Source organism: Choloepus didactylus, chromosome 2 (genome assembly GCF_015220235.1).
Source record: "Choloepus didactylus isolate mChoDid1 chromosome 2, mChoDid1.pri, whole genome shotgun sequence".
NCBI lineage: Eukaryota > Metazoa > Chordata > Mammalia > Pilosa > Megalonychidae > Choloepus > Choloepus didactylus.
The window spans coordinates 209,308,859-209,328,594 of record NC_051308.1 but is presented as its reverse complement, the minus strand read 5'-3'; the positions used below and the strand labels follow the sequence as shown (position 1 = coordinate 209,328,594).

The 19,736-nt window shown below is 40.9% G+C and overlaps 1 non-coding gene across 1 annotated transcript; it reads right to left on the bottom strand.

Annotated features, from left to right (window-relative positions):
* Window positions 1-8,819: 8,819 nt before the first annotated feature.
* LOC119528327 lies at window positions 8,820-8,881 on the bottom strand. Its single transcript, XR_005215635.1, has one exon. It is a non-coding gene; the product is annotated as a U7 small nuclear RNA (small nuclear RNA).
* Window positions 8,882-19,736: the final 10,855 nt, after the last annotated feature.

Below are 19,736 nucleotides of genomic sequence, written 5' to 3'. Positions count from 1 at the left end.
TTAATTTTTGTGTAGGGGGTGAGGTAGGGGTCCTCTTTCATTCTTTTGGATATGGATATCCAACTCTCCCAGCCCCATTTGTTGAAAAGACCATTATGACTCAGTTCAGTGACTTTGGGGGCCTTATCAAAGATCAGTTGGCCATAGATCTGAGGGTCTATCTCTGAATTCTCAATTCGATTCCATTGATCTATATGTCTATCTTTGTGCCAGAACCACGCTGTTTTGGCAACTGTGGCTTTATAATAAGCTTCAAAGTCAGGGAGTGTAAGTCCTCCAACTTCATTTTTCTTTTTTAGACTGTCTTTAGCAATTCCAGGCATCTTCCCTTTCCAAATAAATTTGATAACTAGCTTTTCCAAGTCTGCAAAGTAGGTTGTTGGAATTTTGATTGCGATTGCATTGAATCTGTAGATGAGTTTAGGTAGAATTGACACCTTAATGACATTTAGTCTTCCTATCCATGAACATGGAATATTTTTCCATCTTTTAAGGTCCCCTTCTATTTCTTTTAGTAGAGTTATGTAGTTTTCTTTGTATAGGTCTTTTACATCTTTGGTTAAGTTTATTCCTAGGTACTTGATTTTTTCAGTTGCTATTGAAAATGGTATCTTTTTCTTGAGTGTCTCTTCAGCTTGTTCATTTCTAGCATATAGAAACATTACTGACTTATGTGCATTAATCTTGTATCCCGCTACTTTGCTAAATTTGTTTATTAGCTCTAGTAGCTGTATCGTCGATTTCTCAGGGTTTTCTAGATATAAGATCATATCATCTGCAAACAATGACAGTTTTACTTCTTCTTTTCCAATTTGGATGCCTTTTATTTCTTTGTCTTGCCGGATTGCCCTGGCTAGCACTTCCAGCACAATGTTGAATAACAGTGGTGACAGCGGGCATCCTTGTCTTGTTCCTGATCTTAGAGGGAAGGCTTTCAGTCTCTCACCATTGAGTACTATGCTGGCTGTGGGTTTTTCATATATGCTCTTTATCATGTTGAGGAAGTTTCCTTCAATTCCTACCTTTTGAAGTGTTTTTATCAAAAAGGGATGTTGGATTTTGTCAAATGCTTTTTCAGCATCTATTGAGATGATCAATTGATTTTTCCCTTTTGACTTGTTAATGTGTTGTAATACATTGATTGATTTTCTTATGTTGAACCATCCTTGCATGCCTGGAATGAACCCCACTTGGTCATGGTGTATGATTTTTTTAATGTGTCTTTGGATTCGATTTGCAAGTATTTTGTTGAGGATTTTTGCATCTATATTCATTAGGGAGATTGGCCGGTAGTTTTCCTTTTTTGTAGCATCTTTGCCTGGTTTTGGTATTAGATTGATGTTAGCTTCATAAAATGAGTTAGGTAGTGTTCCATTTTCTTCAGTGTTTTGAAAGAGTTTGAGTAATATTGCTGTCAGTTCTTTCTGGAAAGTTTGGTAGAATTCCCCTGTGAAGCCATCTGGCCCTGGGCATTTATTTGTGGGAAGATTTTTGATGACTGATTGGATCTCTTTGCTTGTGATGGGTTGGTTGAGGTCTTCTATTTCTTCTCTGGTCAGTCTAGGTTGTTCATATGTTTCCAGGAAATTGTCCATTTCCTCTACATTATCCAGTTTGTTGCCATACAGTTGTTCATAGTATCCTCTTATAATTTTTTTAATTTCTTCAGGATCTGCAGTTATGTCACCTTTTTCATTCATTATTTTGTTTATATGGGTCTTCTCTCTTTTTGATTTTGTCATTCTAGATAGGGGCTTGTCAATCTTGTTGATCTTCTCAAAGAACCAACTTTTGGTGATATTTATCCTCTCTATTGTTTTTTTGTTCTCTATGTCATTTATTTCTGCTTTAATCCTTGTTATTTCTTTTCTTCTACTTGGTTTAGGATTGGTTTGCTGTTCATTTTCTAGCTTCTTCAGTTGATCCATTAGTTCTTTGATTTTGGCTCTTTCTTCCTTTTTAATATATGCGTTTAGTGCTATAAATTTCCCCCTTAGCACTGCTTTTGCTGCATCCCATAGGTTTTGGTATGTTGTGTTCTCATTTTCATTCGTCTCTATATATTTAGCAATTTCTCTTGCTATTTCTTCTTTAACCCACTGATTGTTTAGGAGTGTGTTGTTTAACCTCCAGGTATTTGTGAATTTTCTAAGTCTCCGATGGTTATTGACTTCTAATTGTATTCCATTGTGGTCAGAGAATGTGCTTTGAATAATTTCAATCTTTTTAAATTTATTGAGGCTTGTTTTATGTCCCAGCATATGATCTATTCTGGAGAAAGTTCCATGAGCACTAGAAAAGTATGTGTATCCTGGTGATTTGGGATGTAATGTCCTGTATATGTCTGTTAAATCTAATTCATTTATCAGATTGTTTAGGTTTTCAATTTCCTTATTGGTCTTCTGTCTGGTTGATCTATCTATAGGAGATAGTGATGTGTTGAAGTCTCCCACAATTATTGTGGAAACATCAATTGCTTCCTTTAGTTTTGCCAGTGTTTCTCTCATGTATTTTGTGGCACCTTGATTGGGTGCATAGACATTTACGATTGTTATTTCTTCTTGCTGAATTGCCCCTTTTATTAGTATGTAGTGGCCTTCTTTGTCTCTCAAAACATCCCTGCATTTGAAGTCTATTTTATCTGAGATTAATATTGCTACACCTGCTTTCTTTTGGCTGTGGCTTGCATGAAATATTTTTTTCCATCCTTTCACTTTCAGTTTCTTTGTGTCCCTGTGTCTAAGATGAGTCTCTTGTATGCAACATATTGATGGTTCATTTTTTTTTGATCCATTCTGCGAATCTATATCTTTTAATTGGGGAGTTTAATCCATTTACATTCAATGTTATAACCGTGAAGGCATTTCTTGAATCAGCCATCTTATCCTTTGGTTTATGTTTGTCATATTTTTCCCCTCTGTCTATTAATATCCTTTATTGTACCCATACCGAATCTCTTTAGTACTGAACCTTTCTCCAAGCCTCTCTGTCCTTTCTTTGTTTCTCTGTCTGTAGGGCTCCCTTTAGTATCTGCAGTAGGGCAGGTCTCTTGTTAGCAAATTCTCTCAGCATTTGTTTGTCTGTGAAAAATTTAAGCTCTCCCTCAAATTTGAAGGAGAGCTTTGCTGGATAAAGTACTCTTGGCTGGAAATTTTTCTCACTCAGAATTTTAAATATATCGTGCCACTGCCTTCTTGCCTCCATGGTGGCTGCTGAGTAGTCACTACTTAGTCTTATGCTGTTTCCTTTGTATGTGGTGAGTTGCTTTTCTCTTGCTGCTTTCAGAACTTGCTCCCTCTCTTCCATGTTTGACAGTGTGATCAGAATATGTCTCGGAGTGGGTTTATTTGGATTTATTCTATTTGGAGTTCGCTGAGCATTTATGATTTGTGTATTTATGTTGTTTAGAAGATTTGGGAAGTTTTCCCCAACAATTTCTTTGAATACTCTTCCTAGACCTTTACCCTTTTCTTCCACTTCTGGGACACCAATGACTCTTATATTCAGACGTTTCATATTATCTGTCATATCCCTGAGGTCCATTTTGATTTTTTCAATTTTTTCCCCATTCTTTCTTTTATGCTTTCATTTTCCATTCTGTCATCTTCCAGGTCACTGATTCATTGTTCAACTTCCTCTAGTCTTGTACTATGAGTGTCCAGAATCTTTTTAATTTGGTCAACAGTTTCTTTAATTTCCATAAGATCATCCATTTTTTTATTTAGTCTTGCAATGTTTTCTTTATGCTCTTCTAGGGTCTTCTTGATTTCCTTTGTATCCCGTACTATGGTCTCATTGTTCATCTTTAGTTCTTTGAGTAGCTGCTCTAGGTGCTGTGTCTCTTCTGATCTTTTGATTTGGGTGCTTGGGCTTGGGTTATCCATATCGTCTGTTTTTTCATATGCTTTATAATTTTCTGTTGTTTTTGGCCTCGTGGCATTTGCTGAACTTGATAGGGTTCTTTTAGGATTTGTAGACCAATTGAAGTCCTTATCTCTAATTTATCAGATCTACAGCTTCGTGGAGTACACTTTCTCTAACTAACCAGCAGGTGGTGTCCACGAGCCACCTGTTCTCCACAAGCCAGTTCTCCCCTGCTTTGCCTTTTTGGTGAGTGGGGGAGTGAGTCTTGTGGGGTCCAATTGGTGTACCAAGTTTGCGTGTGTAGTTGGTGTTGCCTGCCCTGTATATGGGGCGTGTTTCTGGGCAGTCAGGGAGGGGGTTGGCCCTAACAATCAAATCTCCCTGGTGATCCTAGAGTTGTAAAGCTGCTGGAATAGTCTAATCCTTCAGTTCAGTCCTGCCACAGTTTGTCTCTGCCACTGACCCACAAGTCCTTGGTATTGGCGTATGGCTCCTGAGACTTGCAAGTGGGCCCCTCTTCCAGGCTGTGCACCCTGGGTCCTCTGTTGAGGGATGACTGTGCTATGTCACAGGTGAGTGCCGTCCCCCCAGGGCAGTTCTGGGCTGCTTGGCTGTGTAGGGAGGCTCCCAGTCTGCTGAAATGATGGCTGAATGGGGCTTTGTTAATTCACACTGCTCCACCTTCCCAACTCTGGGACAATCAGCTGAGGTTGCAGGGAAGGCTAATGTCCATGCCCAGTTTTGTGGAGTGTGCCTGTTATTTGAAGCACTTCCATCACACTGGGTTGTCTGGGGCAGCTCTGGGCTATGGGGCTGGCGATGGGCAGGAGTGTTTCCTGTCCACCAGGATGACGGCTGTGAGCGGACACCCCCCTTTTCTTCGGAAGTTGTGGTGTTTAGTGAATTTTCTCAGCCACTGGATTATTGTCTTTTGTCTCAGAGCTCTCTTAGTTCTGCTCTTGTCTTGACCTGCCCAAATTGCAAGTCTTTGAAGCTTTCTGTATTGGGCTTCTTAGAGTAATTGTTTTAGAAAAAGAAAAAAGGATTAAAAAAAAAAAAAGGGCCCTCCTCAGAGATCTAATGGGTTATTGAAATGCTAAGAGACAAAGCAACCAGGGCCATTAAGGAAAGGTCCACAGGGCAGAGAGATCAGCTTTTCTTCGGGATTTGCACATGCGCCTCAGGGCCTGAGCTCTGCCCTTCCCCTTTCTATGTTCACCAGAACTCCAAAAATCCTCTGCTTTTATTTTGGAGATTTTTGTGTTGTTTTTTTTTCTATGCCTGTCTCCTCTCTGCTGGGCTGGCTGCTCTCAGATTCTCTGGTGTCTGGTCTCAGTCTACCTATGGTTGGAGTTTGGATCAGTAGAATGAGTTTCCGATAAGGGCTGCCACTGCAGTTCTCCCTTCTCCTTCCCAGAGCTGACAGCCCCTCCTCCCACGGGACTGAGCCTGGCAGGGAGGGGCGCGGGTCCCCTGGCCACAGAAACTTACAGATTTCGCTGATCTCAGGAGTTCCACGTTTTCATGAGTGTTGTATGAAGTATGCCCAAAGTCAGATTGCTCTGTGGTGTCCAGTCCACGCAGTTCCTGGCTTTCTACCTTCTTTCCTGGAGGAGTAACTAAAACATACAGCTCACCAGTCCGCCATCTTGCCCCGCCTCCCTATTCAGATCTATTTTGTTTGGGGTATGCTGTGCTTCTTGGATTTGTAATTTTATGTCTTTCATAAGAGATGGGAAATTTTCGTAGATTATTTCCTCTGTTATTGCTTCTGCCCCTTTTCTCTTCTCTTCCCCTTCTGGGACACCCATGATATATACATTCATGCACTTTATGTTGTCATTCTATTTCCTGAGACATTGCTCATATCTTTCCAGCCTTTTCCCTATCTGTTCTTTTGTGTGTAGGATTTCAGGTGTCTTGTTCTCCAGATCCTGAGTGTTTTCTTCTGCCTCTTGAGATCTGCTATTGTATGTCTCCATTGTGTTTTTCATCTCTTGTGTTGTGCTTTTCATTTCCATAGATTCTGCCATTGTTTTTTCAAACTTTCTATTTCTACCTTATGTTCACCCAGTGTTTTCTTTATATCCTTCATCTCTTTTGCCATGTTTTCCCTGAACTCATTGACTTGCTTTTTGATATGATTTAGTATATTTCTTTGAAAATCTTTAACTGATTGTTTCATTAAAGTGAAACAATATCTCAACTGTATCTTAACTGAGGTGTTAGTTTGTTCCTTTGACTGGGCCATATCTTCATTTTTCCTAATGTAATTTGTAGTTTTCTATTGTCTAGGCATCTGGTTTCCTTGGTTACCCCAATCAGATTTTCCCAGACCAGATCAGGTTCAGGTCTCAGAGTGGGGTTATATTCAGAGTCATGTTTCCCTGAGGGTGTGTCTTAGAAGATTGACAGGCTTTCCTGTGAGGCCTCTAGCTGCTGTGCTTTTCCTAATCTTCCCAGCAGGTGGTGCCTGTCAGCCTGTCACTCCCCGCTGGTGTAAGGAGGTGTGGCCCCCTTAATTCTTAGCTTAATTTGTTTCTGTTTTGAGTTTTCCCCCAGACTCTGGGGTCTGAGTTCTGAAGGGTAGGCTGGCCCTAGAGCTGGGCCCCGCCTTCTTCCTCTTAGGGAAGATACACCCCCTAGGGAGTTATCTTCTGCATTTGAATAGTGTTCTGGTTTGCTAATGCTGCCAGAACACAAAACACCAGAAATGGATTGGCTTTTATAAAAGGGGGTTTATTTGGTTACACAGTTACAGCCTTAAGGCTATAAAGTGTCCAAGGTAAAGGCATCAACAATCAGGTACCTTCACTGGAGGATGGCCATTGGCATCCAGAAAACCTGTGTTAGCTGGGAAGGCATGTGGCTGGTGTCCGCTTGCTTCCAGGTGGTGTTTCAAAATGGCGTTCTCCAAAATGTTGTTCTTGGGGCATTTTGTCCTCTCCTAGTTGCAGCTCCTCTTCAAAATGTCACTCTCAGTTGCTCTAAACTCTTTCTGTTTGTCAGCTCATTTATATGGCTCCAGGGATTTAATTCAGACCCACTCCAAATGGGTTGGGTAACATCTCCATGGAAATTATCCAATCAAAGTTTTGCCCACAGTTGATTGAGTTGCATCTCCATGGAAACACTCAATAAGTGCCAGCCTAATCAACACAATACAGTCTTCCTCCACAAGATTGCATCAAAGATAATGGCATTTTGGGGGTCACAATACCTCCAAACCAGCACAAATACCTCCTTTGTCTCTCTGACTCTGTTATCTCCACCCTTGTCTGGGTCAGAGGGCTGTGAACAGAAAATGGCTGGGGCTTTCTCCACTGAGCAACTCAAGTTGACAGAGAGAGAAAAAGGGAACGAAAGCCCCCTTTCAGAGCCATTCCATGGCCCCCAGTTTCACCCATTGGTCAGATAGAGTTCCTGGTCTTCTGGGCTCCCTTTCTTGGGATACAGGTGTTTTCTGGCTCCCTAAGGTCAGTGTCTAAAAGCATCTGTATTTTTCCTTTTTTTTTTTAATTAGGTTTTTTTTTTTATGTCACACCACCTCCTTTCCACTGGGGTTTGTCTATGTTTGTAGTTTGTATTCAGCAGTCCACATTTGTTAATTAAAACCCCAGTTGGAGCTGGGCTGAGCTATATTCACTTGCTCCAAGAATGCTGCTTTCTCCCACAGCGAGGTCCTGCAGCTCAGCCTGCCATGAGGGGAGGAGGCTCCTGGCATGTGTCCGCAGTTTTTACTTATGGATTTCATGATGCGATCTCAGCCATTCCACCCAATCCAGGTTGGTATACAATGTGTGGACAGTCATGGTTGCCCCAGCCATTGTTCCAGATTATTTACTAGTTGTTCCTGGTTATTTATGAGTTGTTCCAGGGGGCTAACTAAATTCCACACCTCTCTATGCTGCCATCTTGCCCCTATATACCAAGTGTTTTAAGGACCTTGTTTTGGTTTCTCAGCTGCTAAAACAAATACCATACAACAGGTTGGCTTAATAATAGGAGTTTGTTTGCTCATGATTTCAGAGGCTAGAGGCTTGCTTCCTCCTGGTGTTGGCATCTTCTGGTTGGCTGGCAATCTCTGCAGTTCCTTTCTGTCACACGTTACTGCACAGAACAGTGTCTTCTCCTTTCTCCTCCAGGTTCAGTTGAGTTCTGGCTTCCAGCTGCAATCTGTGGCTTCTCTCTCTGTGGTCTTCTCTAGAAGGCCTCCAGTAATAGGTTTAAGAACCATCCCGATTCAGTTGGGCCACACCTTAACTGAAATAACCTCATCAAGAAGTCCTATTTACAATGGGCTCATGTTCACAGAATGGATTAAGATTAAGAACATGTTTTTCCGGAGTATATAACTTCAAGCCTTCACAGACCTAATGCCTCAAACACCTCCAGTGTTCAAATGAGTTGCTCAAAACCAAACCATGGGTGGCTGAGCCAGGTTTAGAAATCAGCTGTGATTGCAGTTCCAAATTATTCCACTAGGTCATGCTGGGCCACCACTGAAGGAAGCTGCTGGTGAGGCCTCTGGCTGCAAACAAGGGCTTATGTCATGTTCTTTTGTTGGCTCTGAGTTTCCTATTAAACCTATCTGTAACAAATAGCCCCATGTGACAATTCCAATTCATTCCATTATTTATTCATTCTATAAATATTTTTTGAGTGCTCACTACTGAGCACTCCTGCCCCTGGGGAGTGCAAAATCTGGTGGTGGAGAAGACAGGTAAGTAAAAAGGCAGCTATGATGGGGAATGACACAGTGCTGGGGATCACAGAGAGGTTCCCTTTACCTGACAGGAGACCAAGGGGCCAGGGAAAGTAGAAGGAGAAATGACATGCAGGCTTCAATCTGTAGATTAGCAAAAATATGCTGGACTAATTTCCATGTGTGTTTCAGGCAGGTCATAATTTGGCATCCTCTTAAGCCAGTAGTCTTTATTTATTTATTTATTTTTAAGGGTTTTCCAGCTAAAGCCAGAAAACCTGCTAGACAAATTCTAAAAGAGCTGTAACACTCCAATAGTCTTTAAATATTTATTCAACATTTATTTAGAAGAGAGGATGAATACTACATAAGGGAAGGTTGGAGAGGGAGGCCCACTGGGGGCAGTATTCTCTTTCTCCTCTGTTATCCTAAGCAATTCAGCTCTAGCTCCAAACTTGCAAAAGTAAAGCTTTGCTATTAAACTAGACTCACCTGTCCTCTTTAGACGGCAGTTGTGTAACCATCAGTGTTTACTTGAGCAAGCCCTTGGAGGTCTCATACCCTCAATCCCCATGTGAGTTATATGCAGTATTCTTTTTTTTAAGAAATATATTTTTAAGAAAAATATATTTTTTAAGAAAAAATATTAAAATATCACAAAATTTGCCATTTTAACCATTTTAAGTGTACAATTCAGTGGCATTAATTACATTCACAATGTTGTGCCACCACCATCGCCGCCATCCATTACTTTTTCATCACCCCAAGGTGATGAACTTATTTAGTAATAACTCCCCATTTCCCGTTCCCCTCAGTCCCTGGTAACTTTCCTGTCTCTACTTTCTGTCTATGAATCTGCCTGTTCTAAATATTTGATGTAAGTGGAATCATACACTTTTGGCCCCTTTGCTTCCGGCTTATTTCACTCTGCATAATGTTTTTGAGGTTCATCCATGTTGTTGCATGTATCAGAACTTCCTTCTTTTTTTATGGCTGAATATACCCCATTTTGTTTATCCATTCTCCTGGTAATGGGCATTTAGGTTGTTCAAGTACGGAATTCTTGAGAGGAGTTTTTGAGATTTTTAATATAAACAACCTTCACATTTCCAGGATTTCCTCTTGTGAGTTGGGCTCGGGATCAGGGTGGAAGCCAGCCAGGTGGAGAGGCAGGATGACTGGGCGTGACGGGAGGAAAGGGGCCGTCTTCCAGGTAGGGGGAGAGCACACACAGGTCCCGGCGGGTGGAGAATACTGACCCTTGGAAGAACTGAAGTTGAGTCTGGCTGAAGGGTCAAGGGGGAAAGGGTCCATGCTGGAGTTCTTGTCTTTTCTCTTGTACATTTCATAAGAAAAATAATCCTCCGATCTGCTATTTCTATCACATGCCATGCATTTCCAGTCATGTATACCTGTTATTATCTGGGGCATCTACAGGAATATGCATGAGGAGTAGATGATGCCAGTGCAATTGATCTCCTGCCTGCACTGGCCACCCCTATATAAACACTTTATTTAACCAGTTTTCTCTGTGTGCAAAGTATGAATAACACATGGAGAAAATTACTTTCCTTAATTCTTTGTGGATTTATTGGATTGTTTCTTTTGAGAATGGGATCTCAAAAACCAAAGATATGATCTTTATAAGGCATTTAATATTCCTACCAGGTGGTTTTCCAGAAAAAAATGTTTAAATCAATTTATACATCCAACGACAGTAAAGGAAAACGCAAAGTTCCCTACAACCTCAACAACACTGGGTATTACAATTAAACTTCTTTTGTTGATTTGATAAGTTTTTTTAAAAATCTCATTTAAATATGCATTTCTTTCATTACTGAGGTTAAATATTTTCTTACGTTTATTAGTCATTTATACTTTTTCTATGAATTATCTCCAGGTAATTCTTTGTCCATTTTTCTATGGGTGAGTATTTTTATATATTTGTATGAATTCTTCATATAGTCAGGATATTAACACAAATTTGTCATATTTGTGGTACATATTTTTCCAGCTTGTTTTCTTTTAAATAGATTTTCTTTTCTCTTTTTTTTTGTACATTGATTTAATTTTCCTGTTTGTGTTTTTTTTTTCCCTATGGCTGTATGTTTAGAAAACTCTGTGGTGATACCCTCTAGAGTTTTTTTTTTTTTTTTCCCAAATTTATTTTGGTGTGTTTTCAATTTTTCAGTATTATAAAATAGAGTGCTTAAAGAATATCCTTGTATTCAACTATACTTACAACCCTAGGCAATTCCTGAAAGTGGAATCATCGTGACAGATTATGCAATATTTTAAGGCATTTAATATATATTGCTGAATTGTTCTCCAGAATTGGGTTAGTGAGTTAGATGCCCACTACCCCCAACAATACACAAGATTACTTGTTTTCCAGCTCCTAGTCCAAATGTGGACTTTTTTAGATCTTTGCCAAAATGATTGGTAAAAAATAGTATTTTATTTTTCTATTAATTTGTATGTCCTTGAGTTTTTGGTGAAGCAAATTTTTATTGTTTATTGACCATTTTTGTCTTCTTTAGTTAAAATGCCTGCTCACACCGTCTTCCCTATTTTTCTATCAGGATATTTAGTTTATTAAATTCTCCCACAATTGCATTCCTGTGAATTTTTCTTAGATTAATGTTTTCACTTTTTGTTGTTGACTTTGTTAGGTTATTTAATGCAGAAATTGTTGTGAATTTCAGTGATAAAGCTGGTGTCAAAATATAGTAATATATCACTATGTCATATAACTATATATCAAATATATTATAAAAATAGTGGTAGATGTCACTTTTTGAGCACCTACAATGTGCCAGATATTTCTCATATGTTACCACTAATTTTCATAACTACCCTTTTATCCTCATTTTACAGATGAGGAAGCTGAGGCATATAGAGATTAAAAATCTTACCCGGCTTGCCTTTATGAAGCCTGTTACTGCAAAGGAGAGGCTAAGCCTATTTATAATTGTTCCTAAGAGTCACCCCCAGAGAACCTCTTTTGTTGCTCAGATGTGGCCTCTCTCTAAACCCACTCAGCAGGTGAATTCAGTGCCCTCCTCCCTACATGGGATGTGACTCCCAGGGGTGTAAATCTCCCTGGCAATGTGAGACATGACTCCCAGAGATGAGCCTGGATCTGGCATTGTGGGATTGAGAAAATCTTTTTGACCAGAAGGGGGAAAAGAAATATCAGGAAATAAAGTTTCAGTGGCTGAGCGATGCCAAATGGAGTTGAGAGGTCATTCTGGAGGTTATTCTTACGCATTATATAGATAACGCTTTTTAGTTTTTAGTGTATTAGAGTAGCTAGAACGAAATACCTGAAATGGTTAGACTGCATTCCAGTAGCCTTGATTCGTGAAGACAAGTGTATAACTATATAGCTTATACAGTGTGACCATGTGTATGGACAGATGAGTAGAAAAATAGGGACAAAAAAGTAAATGAATAATGGGGGGAGGATGGGTTGTTTGGGGTGTTCTCTTTTACTGTTATTTTAATTCCTATTATTATTTTTTTTTTTTTTTGGAGTAAAGAAAATGCTCAAAAATTGACTGTGGTGATAAATATACAACCATATGATGATACTGTGAATAATGGGCTGTACACTTCAGATGATTGTATTATATGTGACTATATCTCAATAAAATTGCAAGGAAAAAGAAAAGAATCTTGCCTGAGGTTGCACAGCTAGGAAGTAGCAGAACTTGTATTATTTCTAAATCTTGTGACAATTTGTAGAACGTTATTTTCTCTGCAAGCCAAGCATCAGTTTTCTATCCTTTGTAAGATCTCTTCCTTTTAGTATATTTGGGAAAGAAGGGTTGTTTTCTCCTGTTTTCTTCCAACCCCCCTAGAAAGTTGCTCCTCAGCATCTTGGGTCCCTTTATGATGTTCCTAGAGCCTATGACCTCTCTCACGATTGGCCACCACCGGATTCCTGCACATTTCTTTGGGGATGATGTTGCTCCCTCCCTACGGGCTCCAGCAGCACTAAATACCAAGCCCTGAGCAAAGTATGCTCCCAGCACCAAATGTTTGGATCAAAGCATCTCTAGTTGCTCGTCTGAGGGGCTTTACTTTTCAAACCAATCAGTCAAATGGGGATTGAGTCAAATGGGGCATAGGCAGGCTTCACTCTAGTGGGTGTATTGGTGCCTCCTGCTGTCAAGGGCAGGCAGTCACTGGACGCCAATAGGAAGGACAATGAACAGCCAAAGCTGCTGGTGCCGGTGACATGTGATGCTCACTTGATGGAGGCCAGACACCTTGTAGATGCGGACTCCACTGGCATGGCTTCCGGGTCCTGGGTGGGTTGCGCTCACTGCAGGGAAAGCTGAGGAGTCTCTAAATGGAGATTTGAACCCATCCACTTGGTCCTTCAAAGCTCAGGCACTTGACTCAGATCCCAACGACTTCTCTCCTTTTCTCACATTGCTCCCATCCCTCCCACATCCTAACCCCCCCACCCGGGTCATCCCCTTCAGTCTCCAGGGGCAGGAAGCTGTATTCGAGTCTTCATGCTTCCTCTTAAATATACTGACTATGCTTGTTAGAGAACTCACCTCTATACTTCCCTGATGCCGCTGAAGCTAATGATCTTGACTACAAACCAGAATGAATGAGAGGGTGGGCCAGGAGTGAAAAGCATATTGAGGATTAAATACTACCTCAGGAAAGGGGTCTGAAAGAGAAAGAAGGAAGAGAAAAGGGCTCATGCACAGATATTCTGCTTACTGCCAAGTTTGGAGGATCCCAGAGCTGTGGGACACAGCCTGGGAACATATTAAGACCCTTTAGAGAAGGACCTTGTCCAACATGCCAGCTCCTGGGCAGTTGGCTGGAAATGGCAGAGAGGGGCTGGTGAGTCCAGCAGAAGGCAAGGATTGTCTCCTGCCTTTCCACAGAGTCAAGGTTGATGGGGTTTACAGTGCAAATCTCTTTGTGGGCCTAGAGAAGTCCATGGAAGTTGGCTGGGTATAGGTCCACTTTCCAGTACTCCCCAGCTCTCTCAGAGGCTGAGAGGTGAACCTCCCACCAATGAGGGGGAATAGGTGTGTGGCCATGGGATTCCCAGTCTCAAAAAGCCACAGAGTGGCTGCTTAACTGGGTGAGCTGAGTTCACTGAATGGGCCACATGATGAAACAGCGATACATCACCAGTGCCAGAACCCAGGCTAAGTGAGCAGAGAAGAGTCCACTGGTTTCCCCAGCCATGGCCTTCTACAGGGCTTAGCAAGGTACCCAAACAGGACCAGCCACACCTCAGGGTTTGCTAAGACCAGATGCATAGGAACCAGGTTAGACCCACCATACTTTGTTTTAGATCAGCAAAGAATGCAAACCTGAGGTTCCCCCATGTCACCATAAGAACATTTCCAGAAGAGGTCCAGGAATCAAGACATCAAGAACAGAAGAAAGTGAGCTGGCAAGGATGGGTGACTTACCTGTTTCCTGTCTGGTAAGAGACAAAATTAAGAGGAAGCCTTTATTTGTGCAAAACTGAATTTGTGTGGCAATATGCAAATCTGGGCCATTTCCTGTTCAGGCACCAGTTGTGTAATGTATTTGGGTAAATAGAGCCTCAACCAGTTGAATCAAGAGAAATTCTTGCCTTAACCAAATGCCTTAACAATGTTATCTGGAGGTCTGTTGAGTTCACCTGGAAGAACATTTCAGATATGTGGCATTTAAAGGGCTTCTTATACTCAGAAATTCATTGTAAAGAAACAGAACACCACCACGAGTGAACAGGTTTAGTTATGTGAAGAAAATTTCTGCAACTTCTAATACGACCATTTAAAAATTCTGTTGTTTGGTGTAATTTTTATACAGTAATTTCTCTTTGAATTAAAAACATAAGTAACAATATTCTGCCCCACTATGCTTGCTCACTAATTAAAAATAGTGATTGCAAACTCCCTAGTTGAGACTTCTTCTGAAAACCCAAAAGTTGGGAGCAGATCCAAGTTGTCTTACTCTTCACTAGGAATTATAGGGGCAAGTCATAGACAAGAATTTCCCTTTCAGGTCCCACTCTCCTTGGGAAAATTCACTCTTGCTCCATTTTTTTCATGCCTTTCTGGGGGTGCCATTCTCGGGTGCCCGAACTCTGATGGAGAGCTGGTGGATATCTCTTCAAAGATGTCCCATCCCCTCCTTTTTCATCATTTAGGGTAGTGATGAAGAGCAGGACTGAGAGATTATTGGAGACAGGAGGGACTCAGTGGCCTGATGAATGTTTCTTATATTCTGAAGGAGTACAGTACATTGCTCTCTCTTGGCACTTGTTGGGAGATTGTCTACTGCAGCAATTTTACAACAAAGAGCACAGAACAGGGAGATGAAATCCTGGTTGCAGTCTGAGCTCTCCTTTTCTAGAGTTTGGTCTGAGTCTGATTTTATCTTGATAAATGAATACAAAAGGTAGTGACCAACTCCTCGACTCTTTAATGAAGTGATTCTTGAACTTTTTTGGTTTGCAAACACTTGAATATCTGGAGGACCTGTCCCCAGAAAAGTGCACATTTCTCCTACAATTTCAGAGGGTTGACAAGACCCTGAAGTCCATCTGTGGACCCCAATAAAGGCTCCCTCCAAGCTTTAATAGTATCAGAAGTGTGGGATGTAATCTCCTCAGCACAGCACACAAGATCCTTCGTGATCTGGCCCTTTGCTCCTTCTCCTAATGCTTGCTACACATATTCTCCCTAACAACTTCTCCTTTCTCACTTCTGTAGTTTCATAAATAATAATCTCTCTGCCTGGAATGTTCTCCTTGATTGCCTGGAAACTGACTCAACTATATTAAGGCAGAGTTAAGCACGTCTTTCTTAGTGTCATTGGTGCCAAAACTGGGAATTTTTATGGGCTAACTAATGGTATCAAAGCAGCCACAATGTCAGATCTCCATGTCAAAATGTAAAAACATTTTTCCCTTTAAGCCAAAGTGACAGAATTGGATTTTCTGTTCTATCTTCCCACTTGTCCCTTCCCCTGCTCATTCCTGATGAAAATAGATTCTTTTAGCATAACAAAATATTATCAGAACCATTCCACGGGAGGCAGATAATATTAATAAGAATGCCTTAAATGTCTTGTAGATTTTCCCATCTGAAGACTCTGAAAGTTCTAAGGCTACTTTTTCCCCCGGTATTCTTTTTTTTCCTTCCATTTTTTAAATTGTGAACTTTAACATATATACATAACAGTGATAACTTTCAATGTACGATTTCACAAGTAGTTAGAGAGCAAATCTCACAGAATATCATGAGTCGCAGTTCCACAACTTCAGCTAAGGTTAATTTTGCAAATGAATGTCAAGATCTTCTGTTGCTCTCCCAGGAAGGAGTCAGGAATGATGTTATCTATGGCTCTGACTACCATGGAGCCCATGGCAGACATTGACTGCTGCCTGCTACAGTAATTCACAGCTTTCTCAACTCCTGCCTTTTGTCTTATGGTCTGGGAAGCCACATAAATGATTTCCTGGTCTCCTTTGTGGGTAGGAGTTGGGTCATATGACCCAGTCTTGAGAACGAGTTGTAAGGGGTAGTCTGCTGTAAGCTTCTGGGAAAACTTTTGCTCTCCTGATAAAAGGCACTCCTTTTCCCCTCTTCCTGCCTTGAGAGAGGATGTGATGTTGGGAGCCGTGGCAACCACCTGTGACCATGAGGTGATTACCATGAGCAGTGGTCCTCAGACATTAGTGCACATCAGTATCACACAGAAGTTGTCTTAAAACTCAGATTGCTGGCCTTACCCCCAGAGTTTCTGATTAAGTAGGTCTGGGGTGGGCCTGAGAATTTTCACTTTAAACAAGTTTCGAGGTGATGTTGCTGCTGCTGGTCTGGGCATCGCACTTTGAGAACCAATGAACATGAGGAAATCCCATAGGCAGAGGATGGCAAAGCAGAATGATAGAAAGAATCTGGGTGCTGATGACTATGTCAGGTAGCTGAATCAATGTCAGCAACTGCCCTATTACTATTTGTCTAAGCAGTTATTTGGGTTTCTTATGACTTGCAGTCAAAAACATCTGAATTTACAGAGAAGAGGACTCTAGAGGGAGGGAAGAAGGAGAAAAAAGATCAGAAGGATGCTTATCCAAGACTGACTCAGTCGGGAGTGAACACTGCCTGGACAGGGAAGGTTTTGAACCATCTTCCAGAATTCCTAGGTGTTGATAAGAGTAAGACTATGTTTTAAAAATACATTAATTTTTTACTTTTACCAAAATAAGACATGTACGTAGTTTAAAAAGTCACATAGCTGTACAAGACTTATAAGGACAAACAGTAATGACCTGTCCCACCCCTCCCTGTATTTCCTCGCTTTCAAATCTTTTGGCTGTTTCTTCTGGAATTTACAAATTTACCTCTGTATTTCTAAATAGCATGCTTAAACTACCTTTATTTACCTTTTCAGCTTTGTTTATTCACTTCCTTCTGAGGAAGCTGAGGATTTAGATTTCTTTGCATATACGCTACACATGTTCTTCTCCCATGTTTTCCCAGTATAGTTCAATAACATTTTTTGGTTAAGTTAATATCCAATGTTGATAATATTGTGATGTAAATATTATTCACAGTTGAGCCTGTGTTCACTGATTACTTGTTTTTTTCTGGTTAAACTTTTTGTTTTTTCTAGAGTCAATAATTATTCCATTTTTTATTTGCTTAATTTTCTACTCATCTATGATTAACTCATCCCCCAATTCACTAATAGAAGAGAATTTCCACTTAATAAGTTCAAATACATCAGCAAACCTATACATTTTATTTTTTTGAGGGGGGGGCATGGACTATTCTAAAGCTTCTGTCCTATTGGAGTAGGCATCCTGTGGTATAATAGTCACCCTGGAACTTCCCTTCAACATCATATCTTTCTCCTCTGTTGAATGCTCTGTTTTCTGCATTCTGTGTTTTCCTCTTTCTTGATTCACTCTCATTTTTAGCACAGGAGGTAAATTGGTCAGTGTTCTAATAGGAAGCATACAGTCAGTGCAAAAGAGGCCATTGAAGAGTGTTCAGTGAAGAGACCATTTACAAAGTATGGGCAGGATTGAAGAAAACCAACAAGGGACATGAAGTACCTTGGGGCTAGCAACAGCAGAGAGCTGTGATCCCTAAAGTCTGAAGAGGCACAGGGATACAGTATTATGGGACCTGGTAAGAGCCGTAGCGATAGGAGGTAGCCAACAGGCACTTGGGCTGTCACTGGAGAACACAGTGGCTCAGTTGGCAGGAGAGAACAAAGGAAGTAAATGACTCAATCTCTTTCTCCTCCTGCCCTCGGATTTCTTGTCCATGCCTCCCCTTGGCTGAATCCAACCAGGGGAGCTGGGTTTCTGCAGTCCATTGAGGTTCACTCTTGGAGGACAGAGCAGGGAGGAGAAGGATAGAGAATAGATCTGGAGGGAATGTGGAGCACAGCCTTCACAGGAGGTAAATTTTTGAAATTGGATATATCTGAAAATATCTTTATTTAACTCTTCCTCTTGAATGGTGGTCCCCCAAAACATGTTCACCTGGAAACTCAGAATGTGACTTGATTTGGAATAAGGGCCTTTTTAGACATAATTAAGGTAAGGATCTTGACATGAGATCATCATGGATTAGGGTGGGCCCTAAATCCAATGAGAGTGTCCTTATAGGAGACAGAAAAGAAGACACAGGCATACATACAGGAGAGAAGGCAATGTGAAGACAGAGATGGAGATTGGAGTTATGCAGCCCCAAGCCAAGGAACCCCGGAGCTACTGAGAGCTGAAGGTGCAAGGAAGGACCCTCCCTTTTAGTCTTGGGAGGGAGCTTGGCCCTTCTGACATCTTGAATTTGGATTTCTAGCCTCCAGACATGAGAGAATAAATTTCTGTTGTTTTAAGCCATCAAATTTGTGGTAATTTGTTATGGTAGCCCTAGGAAACGAATATAGCTGGTATAGAATTCCACGTTGGCAATTCTTTTTCCTCAGAATTTTGGAAGCAACGTTCCACCGTTTTCTGGCTTCCTAAGACACTCAGTACTCACTGAGACAGATAAGAAACTCTTCTCTCTCTGGTAGTGACTAATGTGAAACAGTTTTATAATAAAGTAACACAGTTTGATTATGGAATAGAGTAAAATTTTTTGCAAGAGTTGTCAAGATAAAATTAAAAAATTCCAAACATTCAAAAAATATTTTTTTGAAGAGAAGTTTGCTTTGGCTGTGTCCTCAGACCATGAGATGTGCATGTGACATAGGTATTCACTTTCCTCTATCATTAATAATGATAAGAGCTAATACCTAGTGTATCAGTTAGGATACATTATGCTGAAGTAAAAAGACAAACAAAACTCAGTGCCATGACACAAAGAGGGCTTATTTCTTGCTCATGTTACTTAGACTGGCAGACAGTTCTTTCTTATCAGCTACCCAGGAGCCCAGGCTAATGGAGCAATGACCACCTTGGACGTTGGTAGTTGCCATGCCAAAGGGAAAGAGGATCAGAAGAGTCTCAAAGCAGCAATTAAATGCTGCAGCCTGGCAGTGACACATATCTTTCTGCTCAAACTCATTGGCTACACCCAACCATAAGAAGACCAGAAGGTATAATCTGACCATATGCCCAGAAGGCCAAGACCAAGAAATACTTGGTGAAGAGTCTTGTTTACCACCGTGTGCCAAGAACTGTTTTAAATATATTAGACATTATCCTGTTTAAGCCTCAGAACAATCCTATGAAATAGGTTCAATTAATATCATCATTATTCTCATTTTGTAGATGAAATAGCTGAGGCACAGAGAGGTTAAGTGATCTGCTCAGTCACGCAGACAGTAAATGGTGGAGCTGAGGATCTAAATCCAGTCATTCCTGGGTTTTAAAACTACAACTTTTGTGTGAGACCAAGGGAGGAGATGTTTATTTGGCGCAGGATCTATATTTTCTGTAGCACACTAGATAATTTAACTTCTACAGTCAATTTGATTGAATGCCACAGGTGCATGGAGCGGTGAATAGGAAGTGGGATTTGGTGAGTTTGTACAGGCTGGGGTGAAATCCCGACACATCCCAGAGTGATATGGGCGGAGAGTAAAAGTGTTTTTCTGCCCCTACTCCCCCCGAGGAACTGGGGAGACAGGCAGAAATGTTGGACTTTCCCACCTGGGCTATTGCTGA